We start from the raw sequence: 17,318 nt of genomic DNA, 5'->3' as shown, positions 1-17,318 counted from the left end.
GATGCCCTTCTAGACGCACCTTTTGTTTCTTACTGCTGGATGGGGCTCCTTGTCCTGCAACACGGACACCCAAGGCCAAAACTCTTGCATTTTTGTCCATATTGAAACTACCTGCTTCCTACTGGTCCTTCCATTGTCTCCTCTTTCCTGTCGACTGCATACTTTAACTGTTCACTGTTTCTTGTTTTGTCAAGTTGTAACAAAAACATTTAGGGTTGCCTTGCAAATGCTTTCCACAAACGATGCTCACACCCTTTGTCTTCCTCCCGTCTTCCTGTCATTCGGATGTGGTGCCCACAATCTCCTCACTTTGTGTTTGGTTTCTTTTTCCCTCGAAGAATGGAGAATAGATTGAATTTCGCTTACACTCGGTGCTTCTTTCCACGCCTATCTGCAATTGCCTGCACTCTTCTCCAATACCCTTTGTGTCCTATGAATGATTCTCGCCGCTTCAAATTCCTTTCTGCAGTCGTCTGTTACATGCACACCACCCTTGTATAATTCCACCTCTGATACTTGGCAAGTCTTTTTGGCACTTTGTGTTGGGGTGTGTTGGGGTGTGGTCGCTCCAACTTCCCTCGAGTTTTCCTTGCTCTATGTCGGTTGGTTGTTGCTTCTCCACAGAAAACTAACAAGCTTGTGCTATGTATCCCCCGCCAACATGCTCCTCTAGTTCTGCTACTTTCGTCAGACTTCTTCTTTCTGTCTACAGGCTCTATGTTTTTATCCCCCTCTTTGAGCTTGTTTGCTGGCTTGTTTGTTTTTTTGCAGGATATAGTGTCCACAACACATTATATAACCGCAGCCAAAGTGTCTGCAACACATGTTCTATAACCATGGCCATAGTGTTCGTGGGACGCACGTCCGCGAGACACATACCCACGGGACAGTGTCTACATGACATCATCCACCAGATTTTATATATATATATATATATATATATATATATATATATATATATGTATATATATATATATATGTATTTTTTTTTTTTTTTAAATTATTCCTCATAGCTAATTAACTTTGTGGGTCGTGCCAACATTCATGCCATTAGTGATAAACTTTGAGTTTGGAACCATTAACTAAATCTGCTATCTCTTGTCCATCGAGAGTCCATAGCTTAAAGGCTCCATTGTCGCCAACTTCCCGTACCTTGTAAGGTCCTAGCCATTTCACCTTGAACTTTTCGAGTTTTATCTCATTTCGCCCATTGTACCTAGGCACCAACCGTCCAGGCTAGTACCTTGTTCGCTTAAAATGTTTATCGTGCCATTCTTTACGACGAGTTTGTGCTACCTCAGTTGCCCATTGCACCATTAGTCGTCGCTCATCTAGCTCGTTTAGCCTATACAATCTCTCCCTGAGACTTTCCATATTGCCAAGTCTATTGTCAATTGTTATCCAGAGGCTTGAGACCATAAATTCGACCACCATGACTACTTCTTGCCCGAACATGAGTTGAAGGGTGTTTGACCTGTTGTGACTTTGTAGGTTGTGCGGTATGCCCGAAGTGTTGATGGTAGCTTCTCTTCCTAATCAGCTTGCTCCACCCCAAATGACTTGTATATGACCAACACTAGAATTTTGTTCACTGCCTCTGCCTAGCCGTTGGCTCTTAGATAGTACAGGCTCGACAAGGAGTGAAAAATTTTGAACTTGGTTGTGAGCAGTCGAATCACATGATTGACAAAGTGACCTCCCCTATCACTGGTCAACTGGATAGGTATGCCATAACGCGTGATTATTTGCTCACAAATAAACTTTGATGTACTTATGGTCAAGTTATTGGGCAACGCTCGTGCCTCCACCAACTTTGTGAGATATTCCATTGCTACCACAATGTAGCGGCATCTCTGAGCTCGACTTGGCTTCAGGGGTTCCACGAAATCTAAACCACATCGTTTGAACAAATCTTGGGCATGTGATGGATTGAGTAGCATAAAATCTTGTTTCAAGGGTTTACCCACGCACTGACGAGTGTTGCAACTGACCATCCACTCTCTAGCATCATTGTATAGCGCAGGCCACCATAGCCCCGCCAAAAGTACCTTCCTTACCATTGTGTACGATCCCATATGCCCTCCTGTCGAGCCTTCATGGGCTTCTCAAAGGATGCTCTGTACTTCCTCCTCCATGGCGCATCTTCTCAATACTTTGTCTAGCCCCATTTTATACAATACACCATTGATGCCAACTTCGTCATCTACCTAGTGACATTTCCCTCGAGAATTGTGAAGTGGATAGATATTTGCCGCTACTTGTATACCATTTCAGAAGGATGGCTATACGAAATAAATGTGCATTTGGGAAGTCATCATTCTGGTAGCTCCCCCGACCTGATCCTACATTGATGATTGGCTATAACGTGGCTCTTCCCCAATCACACAACGATGGTAAAAGTAAATTCCTAGAGTAGCAACAACCATTTGCTCACCCTGAATGATGGGTTTGTTTACCAAGTACATCAATGCCTAGTGGTCTACATAGAATGTGAAAGGCGTTGCCAACAAGGAGTGTTTGAATTTTTGTACAGCATACACCATTCCTAGAGCCTCCCGCTCCATCGTGTCATAGTCCTTCTCCACCTTTGACAACAATCTGCAGCCTCCTGCTCCATGTTGTAGTCCTTCTTCGCCTTTGACAACAATCTACTAGCAAAGTATATAGGATGATTGAGGCCATTTGTGCAAATGTTACACCAATTTCAAAGTTGGACGCATCCACTTGCACGTGAAATTCTTTGTCCCAATTTAGATACGCCAGAATTAGTGCCCCTAGCAATCTCGTCTTTAATTCCTTAAAAGCAGGTTTCTTGCTCTGTACCCCAAATATAGGGTTCCCGTTTTCTTGTCAACCTGTCGAGGGGGCATGAAAATTGAGTAAAGTTCTTCATGAACCTCTTGTAATATCCAATATGCCCTAAGAATGATTTGATGCCATTGACATCGATCGGTGCTTCCATCTCCACAATCATGCATATCTTGTCAAGGTTAGTTTTGAGTCCCGTCTTACACACAATGTGCCCCAACAACTTACCCTGGGGTACCATGAATCTGCATTTCTTTGGGTTCAATGCCAGCCTAGCCCAGCGACACCTTTCCATGCACTCTCTGAGTGCTACCAAATGCATGTCTTGTCAACTGAAGATAGACCAATCGGCCAAGAATGCACGAACGTTCCCTACGGATATTTTATCAAAGATATGGAGGATTATACTTTAGAAGGTCATTGGTTTATTGCACAACCTGAAGGGCATCCGGTTATATGCATAGACGTCATCCTCTACCATGAAAGTGGTCTTCAACGTATCGACATCACTTTCGCTATCTAGTTATTTCCAGAAAACCCATCCATAAAGGAGTACATTTCATGCCCAACAACTTCTTTAAGCTAGGCCTTCCTTTTACCATATGTTGACCTTCTCCTGGGACCAAACGATGATCTCTTGTGCTCCCCTTTATCGATATCTACCAATACGGTATGCCAAAGGGTTCGTATGGTTCCATGGGTTGAGCGTAAGGTTGCTTTTATCGCCATGAGACCTTGGCTTCCTTTGAATTTTTTTAACTTTAACCTCTGAACTAGGCTTCCCTACAGTATATGGGCTTTGTCTTTCAATCGGGCTTCCCTATAGTGTACAGGCTTTGTCTTTCCTTATATCATTTGGTCCGCCTTTGAATTTGGTTTCCTCATTTATTTTCATTTTTCATTTTTTTGTTTTAATTTCTACCTATATATATGTCATTCCTTCTCCTCGCGTGTGAACTATGTCTTCTACCATTGGGAATAAATTTCAAGCTTTGAACCATTTACAACGTCACAAATTTCTTGGCCATCAAGTGTTCAGAGTTTGATCAATCCATTAGCTCCAACCTCCGAAACCTTTAAGGACCCAAGCCACTTTACTTTGAATTTCTTGGGCTTGATCTCGTTCCTTCCATTAAATTTCAAGACTAATTGGCTCGGTTAAAACCTCATCCATCGCAGATGTTTATCATGCCAAAATTTCCTCCGTTGTTGTGTCACCTCGATCGCCCACTGAATCATTGCCCTCTTCTCATCCAATTTGTTTAAGGCAGAGCCTCTAACTCAGACTCTCCATGTTGAGCCTGTTATCAATAGCTATCCATAGACTCGGTAGCATAGACTCTGCAGGTAGCTGCATCTTGCCCGTACATTAGTTGAAAGCGTGCGTGCCTCGTGGTCACCTTGTAGCAAGTGAGATAGGCCCACAACACGGAGGGTAATCTTTCCTCCCAATCTTCACCCTCAACTTCGCATGACTTATAGATGACCCCTACCAAAATTTTATTAGTTGCCTCTACCTGACCATTCACTCGAGGATAATATGGACTTGACAACATGTGGAAGATTTTGAATTGGTGGTGAGCAACTTGATAACATGGTTAACAAAATGTCCACCTCTGCAAATGGTCAACTAGATCAGAATGTCGTACTCTGTTATAATTTGTTCATAAATGAACTTGGTCATGTTCAATGCCGAGTTGGCTGACAATGCTCGTGCTTCTACCCATTTAGTTAAGTATTCAATGGCCACTACAATGTAGCGACATCTTCTGACACGACTAACCCGTATGGGTCAGAGGAAGTCTAACCCCCATCTTTCAAATAGCTCCTGTGCATGTAAAGGGTTGAGCAGCGTGAAGTCGCGTTTAAGAGACTTGCCTGCTCATTAACAAGTGTCACATCCCATGACCCATTCTCACACTTCATTATGTAGTGTTGGCCACCACAAGCCAACTAGGAGCACCTCCCTTGTTGTTGTATCGAGACCGATGTGTCCCTCTACTGGTCCTTCGTGGGCTTCTCGAAGTACTCATGGTACTTCTTCCATCACACACCGTCTAAGTTCTTTATCTACCCCCATTCTGTATGGTAATCCATTGATCAATTGAAAAGTCTTGCTTCGCAATACCAACTTTCTTTGTTTTCCTGGAGGCATGTCCTGTGGGAACTAGGTTGTGGACGAATACTCCCCTATACTAGTATACTAGTATACCACAGAGGGAGTACAGCAATCTAAAGCAAATGTGCATCAGGGAAGTCATCATTTACTCAGATGGATGGTTCACCAAACTTGATACATGACAGTTGGTCAGCAATCGCATGGCTATGCCCTTGTAGTACCGTAATTTTGAATATTAACTCTTGGAGTAGCAGAAGCCATCCACTTACTTTGCCCTGGATAATGGGCTTATTGACCAAGTACATGAGAGTTTGGTGGTCCACATAGAAAGTAAATGGGTTGGCCAATAGGTAGTGTCAGAACTTTTGAACAAAGTAAACCATTCTGAGGGCTTCTATTTTCGTGGTGCTATAATTCTTCTATGCATTAGGCAACAATTAACTTGCAAAGTATATCGGTAATCCAACCCATGCGCCCAAGCAACTTTCCTTGTGGCATCACAAAGCAGCACTTCTTCAAGTTAAGGGCGAGGCGAGGTCGCCAACACCACTCCATGCACTCCCCCACAGCTGCAATATGCTTGTCTTGCCCATTGAATACTAACCAATCATCCAAGAATGTTTAAAAGTTCCCTACTTACATCTTGTCGAGGATGTAAAGGATGATCCGCTAAAAAGTAGTCGGTGCATTGCAAAGACCAAAGGGCATAAGATTGTATACGTATACACCATCCTCCACTACGAAGGTTGTTTTGATTTGTCTTCCTCCGCAATGGATATCTAGTTATACCTAGAAAACCCATTCATAAATGAATAAATTCCATGGCTTGCTTCTTCCAAGTTAGTGAATGGAATACGGAACGGGTCCTTGATGGTAATTGTGTTGAGGCATTGAAAATCCACACATGTGGATCTGGTTTGCTTCCTTCTTCAAGGAAATGACAATGGGAGAGGCCCACTCACTTGTTTCGACTCGAAAAAATGATGCCTGCCTCCAACATTTGTTCAATCTTCACGTTCACTCTTGCAACATAATTCTTGTTCATTCTGTACAACCTCATGTGCACAGGTTGGGCTCCAAGAACAGAGGAATATGGTGTGTTGGTTCCCAAAACCGCAGATTGGAATCCTACGAGTCTTGCCAACTCGATGCTGAAATATCCAACCGATAATGGCCAACTTGACGGGATTGATCGATGCGATCCAAATCCCCTGCACTTCTGGCTCTGCAAAAGCAAGGTGGGTGTACCTAATCCTAAAAAAACACTTGAGCCCAGGATGCTTATAGCAAATTGATTAGAACCCGAATATAATGAAAGCTTTCAAAATGGCAAGAATTATAGAAAGCTTTTAACCTGCAAATTATGAACTAAGAACAAAAGTAAATGATTGTATAAATGTGATGATGTTTTAAATAAAGTATGAACGCAACAAATAAATATATTAATTCCTCAATGGAAAGAAATGAAAAAATTGCTAGCATATAACTTACGAATTATCGAAAATATAAGGACCAGTGCCGAAGGGCGATAGAGTAAGTATTATAAGTTTAAAACATACGACTTTATAAAATTCTACACACATTAATTATAAACAATTTAGTAATCAAGATGCGACAGATCAAATATATGGACGCAATTTTAAAACAGTCTAGAATGTATTTTAACTCTTGTGGTTCGGAGGCAAACCAAACATAGATTCTAAAACAATTAAATATTTCTCAATATCTATGATATTCAATTTTAAAATGCTATAATTGATCCCGTCCACTTATCTATCATATAAATTATTTATAAAATTAAAATAATAATTATAAAGGACGAAACTATATAATATCTTAACTCTAAAGCTTCGTGCAAATATTATATATATATATATATATATATATATATATATATATATATATATATATATATATATATATATATATATATTTTACTGATCATGCCGGAAATAAAATTGCACTAGAGACCCTCCTTATAGACGATCCATCCAATACCATTTGACTCCAAAATCGCGTAAGAATTTATTCAATAATCCGAATTCACGAGCTTAGTTCAAAAATTATTTCTTCGCCAATAAAAGAATATAATATATCATAGCGCATATAGTATTCAAATTTTTAGAAAGTATATATGAATATTTATCAATTGTATCTTTATGGCAAATGAGAAAAACATTTTTCAGGGCTCACTAAATCACTCAAAGACTTTCTGGTGGAGGTTCCTTTCATCCCGAATGCATCATATATATACCTGCACCAAACATAAATATTCGTTAGATGCAAGTCACTGAACAAGACATGAACCCATACTGGATGATTAGAATTCATCATGATTTCTGGAATAGCTCCTCCACAACTCCAAACATGATATCTGATGTGGACTGTGAGAAGATAATATACTCTGTTTACCAAAGATGTTTGTTTCATCCTCTGATATTAGGAGCCTGACATTCTGAATCCTTGCAAGTTCAAGCACATATTTGCAAAAAGAATACTAGATTTTCTCATGGTGAGGGCAACCCCTTGAAGCACAGACTTGTCTGTATTGATAAATGCTCTTTGGTAATCAAAGAACAGTTTCGAAATTATTATGCTCCTTAGGTCTGTACATATTGTATTGTTGTCAGTACACATAAGGCATGTTCATTGTACATACTTCCTTAGCAAGTTCTTCAAGTATCAGATTTTTGTAGTAACATTATCCATTTATATCTCATGTGCTGCTCACTGCTAATATTTATCATTCTGAATATATTCCTCTGTTCGCTACATTGTTCACTTTTATTACACCAGTATTATCACTTCATTTAATTTAATCATGGAGTCGAATATAAGTATCCTCTGGTCATAACTTTTTGAACAATCTGAACCTGCAACCCTAATACTAATTTCTCAATGGGTAGAAGTCAATGATTAAAACACTTCCTTATTCATGAATATTATTGAGTCATAATCAATTCATGCCCTGAATATGTTTCCACGTTCAACAAATTTTCTGAACAATAGTTCCAATATGCACAATACTACTGAAACTGAGTATGTTTGAAGATGAGGATTACACCTAGTGAATATGAAGATTCTCCCCTTGGCATGGCATTTGGGAATCTAAATATTGCAAAAATTTAGAGTTCCATCACGGTATACACATAGCTCCAGAGGTACACCCTTCAAATCTTTGTACGTCCACACAAACACATCCTTGTACTCCGTAAACATTTTGAATGCCACAGTTTTTAGTACAGGATCCCAGTCATACCTTATCAAGATGGTTATTGGGTTCTGCTCATCTCCCAAATTTATTCTCAGTAATTTGACTTCTTGGTATTTAATAGGTTCATTCTTGGGGAATTGATGGACACGACTGTCCTTAACTTTAGCCTCCCCTTCCCTCTATTATCTGTATTTTGGAGGGAATTTGTTCTGCTCCTTGATTTCCAACACATTGCAAGATGGTGTGAATAGATCACAGTCACCCATCTGCCAGTGGAATAGGTCGTCCATGGAATCTGTATCATCTGAGAACTACCTCAATTCCAATATCCCTTTGCCATTGGGTTCCATGCCACATTTTCCTTGTCCTCTCAATTGTTGGATTCAAAGTTTGAGGATGTCATCTCTTCTCCGACCATTTGGGTTCTCAAGTCAATCACAGACTTTCTACCGCCCTTCTCGAATGATAAGAGAGTTCTTCCAATTGTGGTTTGCTTTGGCCATCACCAATCCTCCTCTTCCTAAGATAGCATCATATCCCTTCCACTGGAGAGGGATTACTACAAAGTCTAGGGTAAATGGTTGTGTCAGTTGTTACTTTCTGTGTCATCAAGGTTCCGAGGGGCTTGATGCCATGTTGGTCAGTCACCACAACGTCAGCTTCCCAAGGCATTTCCAAGTCTCCTCCGACAGACATTCACCCCTGACCCACCATCAACAATTGTGTCGATGAGAATGGTACCTAAAATACCCATCTCAACCACAACAAGGTGTCATCCATTGTTCACTTTGAGTATCATTGAGTCGGCTACCATACTGCCAGGAGCCTCGATCCATTCCTGGGTACTTCTTGGGGCCGTTGGAGTGTTAAGGAGGGTCATACATAGGTGGGGCATTATCTCAAGTAGGTCCTTGACCTTCACTAGAATTTCTAGTTTCATCACCTGCCTTAGAATATTTTTTCCGATCGTCGCTCGAGTAGAGGTACTCATCGTATCCCTCGACTCTCTATGGGCATGTAATTCTTTATCAATCTCAGCCTTTACCTCTAGCGCCCTTTATTTCTCTACATGAGGGTCAAGATATGCGGCCTTCTTGGCTTGTGCTCGTGTGCTTGCCAAAATTTCTTCCTCCTCGCTTCTCCCTTTGACGTCAAGGAGGTTGATGCTAGGCTTCGAGCAGTTAGCATCTTCGTGGTCACTAGGTCTACACCACCTACACAACTTTTGTGGGGTCTCTTCCCTCTGGTAATCTCGTGCAAAGTATCACCATTGATTGCAGTTTCTACACGGTATCATTGATTTCCTTTAGCATCGTACTAGATGCGAGTACAGTTATTGTTCTTATTCCCTTAGCCTCCCTGCCGATTATTTTTATAGCCATTAGAAATCAGATTACTGTTATTTTGTTGGGCACTCGTCCTAGACCTAGAGGGTTGCTCTTGTGTAAACAATAACTTGTTGGTTTATGGCCCTCATATTGTAGGGGCATTCTTTAGTGGAAAGTCCCATAATCTGGCAGATGTCACAAAAAGACTTCTTAAGACAAGAACTTTTTGTGTGTCAGGCTTCTTTGCAATCAGTACGCCATTCTTCACCCTCCTTGTTTTTGCTAGTCCCTCCTTTTGTTGCCTTTAGTTCTTTCATCATCCGTCGGAGATCAATCTGCAGGGCATATACTTTTTTCCTCATCACTAGTTCGCTCGAGGGACTCATCATTCGATGATGACTTGTTGGCTTTCTTGGAGGTCTTGTATTCACTCCCCAAATCCATGCCATGGTTGTATGCATTCTCATACGAAGTACGAGGTACAATCTTCATCCTTCTCCAGAGGGATGTTCTAAGTCCCTCGACAAACCATCGCTTTTTGTGTTCACCTGCCGATCCACACTCCATCTTACCAAGTAATTCCTCCAGTCATCGTCTGTAAGCTCTAACAAACTTGCTCTTCCCTTGTTTTGTACCATAGATTTCCACGAGTATTTCACTGTTGTCTCACAGTAGCTTGAACTCTTGAAATTCCTTCTTCAATTCAGCCCATGTCGTCAAATTGATCTTATCTACACTAAAGTACCAATCGATGGCTCCCTCCCTTAGTGTAGTGGGAATTGCTTGACCCATTCATCCTGGTCGATAACCCCATTCGCTATCCAAATAGTTTAGAACGTTCGACAATGGCGCATAGGATCCTCCTTCGCCTGGCCCATTAATATGGGCAATTTCTGCTTGTTCACTGCCAAGGCTACCAATTGTGATACTTCTTGCACCCCGATTGTGTCAGTTGTCCCCTATGCGAGGTGTTGGTCTGATTTTTCGCATGTTGAAATTTCCCTAGCCTAGGTACAAAAAATCAGATTGAATCCATTGTTGGTGAATAGGGTTTCTTGTTTAGTCTTCCAAATTTTGTTTGCCTTTGAAAAATCCTGTTAAACCCTATGTCTCGTTCCTTTTAAAAGTCTTTGGCGCGAAATCTTTTTACACTTCTACAAATATTCTATTTTCATTTTAAATTTTCCACGCCCCCAAGTGGTCTTGTTCCCTTATGTCTGTCACCATCTGATTCTGATGAGATCTACGGCAATCGCTACTTCACTATGGTGAGTTGCACACTTCTTATGTATAGCGAGGTAGCGAATGCCGCGAAACTAAAGAACGATGCCATAAAATAAAGGTGCGGTAGCCGAAAAATATATTGCGGCCAAAGTTTCAATCACGTGCATTTTGTCAAAATTGTCAGAGCAAGAAAAGGAACCCAGTAAAAGGCAGGCAAAAGAAATCACTGGAATAATGATTTTTTCGATGATTCGCCACTTCGCTATCAGAAAAACTAAGGATCTCGCCGTTAGCGACATAGCAAATAGCCGGGAAATATATTTCACGATGCCCTCCAAACTTCCCGGTGACCATAAAATTTTCCAAGTGGCATGGTGCGTAATAATTGTTATTGTTAGAAGCATTTAATAAGAGCGATGGTGACTTGACTTGCCTTTATTCTTTCGGTGCCGAGTTTTTGTTAAGACACCGGAGCTCGCTAATTCGCTATCGGAAATTTTAGGCATCTCACCATTAGCGACATAGCGAGTTGCCATGAAATGAACATTTGGTGGGACCTCAAGCAACATGGAAAAGTGACTAGGATTAAAGTATGGTTTTGTTATGCCAGTTGTGCGGGATTTCTCACGTCATCAGTATCCTGGACCCACGCCCCATTCATAAAACACATGAGGTATTCTGACCATCAGATCAAGTTCAAATCTATGGCCATCGCTATCTTTCTATAAGGAGTTGCACGAAGTTTATGTATAGCGAGGTAGCGAATGAGGAACCCACCACATTTTTCTTACAAGTTGTATCAAATGTTTTCCACACAATCAAGCAAGATCAATGGTTGTCACTACTTCGCTATAGCAAGATGCTCGAAAGATATGTATAGCAAGGTAGCGACTGGATGACATGTGTCCCTAGTCATCAATTGGTCCAGTCTGAAACACCAATAAGGAAGGAATTGCACACATGGCTAAACTTCATTGGGTTGACTGCCAATATGTCAAGTTGAACATGAGTCATTTTTGCCCACATCCTTGGATCGTAGGATTTTTCGAAAATCTACGATGTAAATTTGAACGTAGAAGGTAGTGCCACTCTATGCATTTAGGAAGCTTGAAAGCTTCGCGTGCGAAAGAAAACAGAGTATACTATAGAAGATTTTCGCAGTCTCATCCCACGTGAACAAAGATCTCAAGCCTTTCCCTGAGCAAAAGCCATTACTAAGAAGCTCGTGAGATAAACAAGAACGTGAAGCAAATTTCCAGTGTTCGTGAAGACATTGCAAAGTTACAGAGAGAAATAAGCAAAGCATCAAGTATTTACACTATTGTAATCACCTAAAAATGGTCATCTAGACTATTAGCCCCCTTTTCAACATTTTGGCTAAATTAATTTAATCATATTGCTAATAATCAATTTATTTGATTATAACCTATAGTTTGGCTATGCTATCCTAAGTTCATTATTTGATTAAAAGAACATGTCCCCTTTTAATTAAATAAAAGACCCCATTCTTCTAACCCACTTAAAGTGCACACATAAAGTCCTTTTTCTATTTTGCAATTAAAAGAAAAGGCTTTGTGACTTTTGTCTTATATGACAAGTCAACTTATATTCTATTGGTTGACTTGTGTGTGCACATGGATCACTCCTCTTTTCAAATTCCACCATTGATCATCCACCATCTTCATCTTGATCTCTACCGTCCATACAACTTTAAAAGGGAGAGAGCTTTCCCCCTCAAAGGATCGATCTTTTGAATATTGTTATGCTGCAAGTTTTCTAACAGGTTTCTTGGGAGCTTTGTGGAGAACTTCTCACTCCTTCTCTACATTCTCTCATTCTATCATATTAGCATAGAATCATATGGCATTCTTAGCATAGTTGCATGTTAGTTTAGCTTTCATTCTTGCAATAATCTCACATAGCTTAATATTTGGTTTTGTAATACTCTCATTCATGCTTAGAATAGTTGCACTTTACATATTCATTCTAGTATAGTCTTCATATTCGCATTTGTATCCTAGAGGGATTCATTGTAGACACTTGCATTCTTGCTCTTGTCTCAAAGAACCTCCCGTTGCATGGTTTACTAGCAAGAAGCTTATCTCTAAGGCTCGGCTGAGAGCCTTCAAACTTGAAACAATACCTTCTTGCACTCCATGGATAGGGAGCTCTAAGCCGGCATCCAAGCATTCCAACTCATGGAATCATTTGGATAGAATGGTTTAGAGTGTGACACATTTCTAGTGTACATTTTTGGCGCCCACCGTGGGGCTGGACTGTACGTTTCGCCAAACATTTTCTTATTTTCGCTTGCATTTCCCTTACTGCTCTGCATTTTTCTTTTTTTTTACAGTCGCAGTGTTGGGCGACATTTTTCCAGTATCGCGCAAAAGTTCACAGTACTGTTGTGCGACACTATTTTGGAAATAGTGTCGCACTTGAAGCCTACATACTGTCACCCTCTGTGCAAAACTCTGTCGCACGGCTGAAGAAAAAGTATTGCCTGGACATAAACTGTCGCCCTTGTATACTGTGAAGTATCGCACGACATTTGTTCAGCAAGAAAAATATCGCCTGGCATTTTTTTGCTCGTTCCTTGAGGGATTTGATCAAATTTCTTCTTAGCTGGTTGACCGTTGTTTTTAAGCAGATTTCTAGGCTGTTTTACAAAGGTTTAATTCACAGTTTTTGTGATTATTTCGTGCTAACTTGTGGACTAACGAGTTGTGATTGCAGGCTGCCCTCTTTGTGAAGAAAAAAATTGAAACCTTGCATAAAAAAGAACACATGTCAAAGCTTCAAATGCGCAAGGGCTACTAACATTGTTTGCAGGGCTGCCCAAAGCATAAAAACCCAAACTTGCTTGATTTTTGTTTCCATGTGCGGCATTGAATAATTGTTCATTTTTATAGGCACATAAAACTTGTGATTGGAGTCTTTTGGTAATAGGAGAGTATGCTCTTCACCCTCGTGGTGAATCAGAAATCTTGACTTGCCATTTGGTTTCAAAAGCAAGGGGTAACTGAATCTTCCTGGCGTGTTTGGGAGAAAACGATTGGAATAGGAGAGTATGCTCTTCACCCTTGTGGTGAACCAGAAATCTTGACTTCCAAAAGTTGATCCACTTTGTGTAGTTAGAATCCTTTAGAGGGCCTGCTCTCGGACAACCTGAGAGGAATGACCCAAGTGGGGACAAGCCGATTACCTGGGTCTTCCAACCCACTATAAACTCAAGGCTACCAAGGACACAAAACTTTGGTAGACATAGTGTTTGTCTTCGCCTAGTGTGATCGCTTATGGGATTTCGACCATAGGGAGATCACTAGGCAAGAATGCTTAAGGTACTCTTGTGATCGCGAGATCGGTTACTCATCGCAAGGTGAGGCGTCCCATAATTGGGAGCAAGAGGAACACTATGAACGGAAGCCCGATCTAAAAACCCCAAGTTAGTAACTACCCTTTTTAGCCGCTCAACTTCTTGGTGCAAGGATCGATCCTAGTGGACTACCCGGATCACCCCAAGATTTACACTCACCATATGTGTTCCCTTGGTTGTGCTTCTGGCACTTCCATGACAAAGCCAATATCTCTTGTGGGAAACCACTTGGTGTGAGGCAAAGGAGCATCAAGCGTGGGCCAAGTTGTTGAGTAATGAACCGTGACTCTAAGGTAGATTGCTTGGCTATTGTTTTCGATGTTTTGACCAGTGTTAAAGTTCTTGCAACATAAACATTCCGATAAAAAGTTGTTAGGAAGGCCGTTCTGATATCCCAAATGCGTATTGACAAGGTTGTTTTTACCCTTGATCAATTGTTTTGAGACATGTTAAAACACTTACTGTTTGCAAACCTTGCTGTTTACTGATACGAACTGAAACGAAACACTGTCTGATTGAAACAGCTGTCTGATTGACAAATTGAAACGAACTTCAAACCAAACATTGACTTTTTTTTGCACAAAACTGGCACTCTGTCGTACGCTTTCACGAGAAATATCGCGCAACATATTTTTACCCAAAATTCTGTCGCATGTCAGTATTAAATTCTGTCGCACTATGTGTAAAATTTTGTCGCGCTCAGGTCAAATATCTGTCGTTTAGACAAAAAGTGTACCCTTCTTGAAATTCTGTCACGCGACACTATTTGCTGAACTTATGTCGCCCTCCTTTTGAGAAAGTATCGCCTAGAGTCATTTTTGGGTCAAAAACAAAGTTTGCAATTGGATTTATTTGGTCTGAGCGTCACATTGGTCACCCTTGATCCTGGCTACGTATCAGTGTGTGAAGAATTCGTCCTAGGTTGAAAAGATGGGTTTAGTCTGTCGAATGTAAGTCTTGAAACATCTTGATGAATCACTTGTCAAAATTCAGCTATTATTTTATTGTAGCTATCCGCTATTGAGCTTCTCGCTCGTCCGCTAGGCTCGAGTCACTCGTGCTATAAGATCTTGAGCACTGTTTGACAAGCTATCTATCACATTTTGACAAGTGACAAGTCCTGATCGTAAAAGCTTCAAATTCGGCTCGCTTTTCTTGTCCTACTAAACAAAGACAACTTTTTACATGCCGGTCACAACTAGATATCAAGTTGGTAACAGTAGTCACATGCCTTTTGTTTTCAAGCAATTGGAAACACCACTCAAACGTCCTCGCAAACAACCTTGTGATAATAATCTCGAATTTGCTCAAACACAAACGGCCAACGTTTGGCACAACCCACTTTATAGTTTTGAAAATCCATTTGGTACACCCTTTGAGACAACCAAGGATATGAGTGGTATAGTCACTATGGTGCACCCTGATGAAATTAAACGTCGCTTAGAAGAACAAGCACGTGAAACCCAAAAGACTTTGGAGGCTATATACGCTATGGAGAGAGAAAATCAACAAGTTGAAACTGGCAATCAGGGGCGCTATGAAGGATATAAAGGAACTTGTCCTCAAAATCCTTTTGAGAACAATGATGGTAATCACACGCCTCCAAGGACTCCTAGAGCTACCGCTGGCGCATGTCCTTCACCTAAACCATCTCATCATGATAGTGATGAAGAAGTAACTAGCGAAGACGTGATCAAATTTCAACAAGATGGCTTCGCCCAAAAACTAATGCTCAGAGCTTTAGAAGAAAATGGAGACCAATACTTCCGATACATGGCAGCTAGGGGATGGGAACTCCCTCAAGGTTTTAATGTTGAGCATATTATTCCAAAACGAAAGCCCACTGAGGCTGAAATCTTAAGGGAAGAAATACAGGAACTAAGGAAACAATTTGCACAACTGCAAACTTCAAAAGAGCCACCTAAGACATCATTTGTTGAATCAATTTGCACTCTTCCATTTGATAGGAATCTATACATGCTGCCATTTCCTAAGGATATAGAGGTTCCTAAGTATGACAAATACGATGGAAATGGTGACCCTCACGACCATGTAAGACATTTCTATGCTATTAGCATGGACTTTATGCATGAAAAAACCTTTCTTATGCGTTTGTGTCCTAGAAGTCTAAGAGGACAAGCTATGGAATGGTTCATAAAATTAAGTCCTCCTCTTAAAACATTTGACGAACTTGCGCAACGCTTCATCTAGCAATATTCATACAACATTCAACATCCTGTGACTGTGCTAGACTTATGCAACATCAAACAAAAACCAGGAGAATCTTTTGCAATATACCTTCAACGATGGAGATCTTTATACTCTCGGTATCCTCGGCAAGTGCTTGAGGCTGAAAAAATTGACATTTTTGTCAATACGCTTGTACCCGAATTATACTTTGATCTAAGAAAACAGTTATTCACATCCTTCAACACCATGGTAGAAAGTGCATATCGCATTGACGATGTTGCTATCAAAAGAGGTGACATTGCCATAAACAAGGATAGAGTTAACAATGGAAACGATAAAGATGAAGGCAAACCTTGGAACAAAAACAAGTATGTTGTCAATGACGGAGTAGTGGACACTCCTAAGACTAAGGAGCTTGTGTTTAACCTTTCCAATGCCATCTATGCAGCAAAGCAACAAGAAGGTTCAAAACCACAACCCTTTGACAAAGGCTCTAAATTTGCGAAGAAGCGACAAGTTTACACACCTATGGTCGAACCTTATGAAGTGGTTTTAAAAACCTTAGTTGCAAACAAATTGGTTACCTTACCAGACAACTCACGTCCTTACGATCCACCCGTTAGACCTCCATGGTGGAGAGAAGATCATACTTGCAGCTATCACCGAAGTAAAGGACATAACACAAAGAATTGCTTCAAACTCAAAGATGTAATTCAAGACCTCATCGAAGCTGGCAAAGTTGTTACAGATGGCCTTGTTAAGAATACTGATCATAAGGCTTTCCAAAAACCATTACCTGAATATGAAAAGGGTGAGACCTCAAGGGTAGCTGCCAAAAAGAATCATGACGCCAAAATCAGTTATGCTTACGCTAACACTGATAATGTTATAGGCATGCTTGAGCCCGTTGAATACATATGTATGGCAAGCTCCAACAATGACAACTGGCCAAACTATGATGCTGAAGATGAATGACCAAGAGTGGTCTTAAGGACACGATCCACTCCTCAAGATCATACTGATACTAAACCCAAGGTGGTACTCCGAGTGGCTGAGTCT

At 40.7% G+C, this 17,318-nt stretch overlaps 1 protein-coding gene across 1 annotated transcript in view; it reads right to left on the bottom strand.

Annotated features, from left to right (window-relative positions):
• The window catches only part of LOC149570377 (RNA polymerase II transcriptional coactivator KELP-like), a 119,179-nt gene that overhangs the window by 44,031 nt on the left and 57,830 nt on the right, over positions 1-17,318 (bottom strand). The window lies entirely within an intron of this gene.

This window comes from Cupressus sempervirens, chromosome 3 (genome assembly GCF_028749045.1).
Source record: "Cupressus sempervirens isolate cs-2001-9-10 chromosome 3, ASM2874904v1, whole genome shotgun sequence".
Lineage (NCBI taxonomy): Eukaryota > Viridiplantae > Streptophyta > Pinopsida > Cupressales > Cupressaceae > Cupressus > Cupressus sempervirens.
This window is presented reverse-complemented; position numbering and strand designations above follow the sequence as displayed.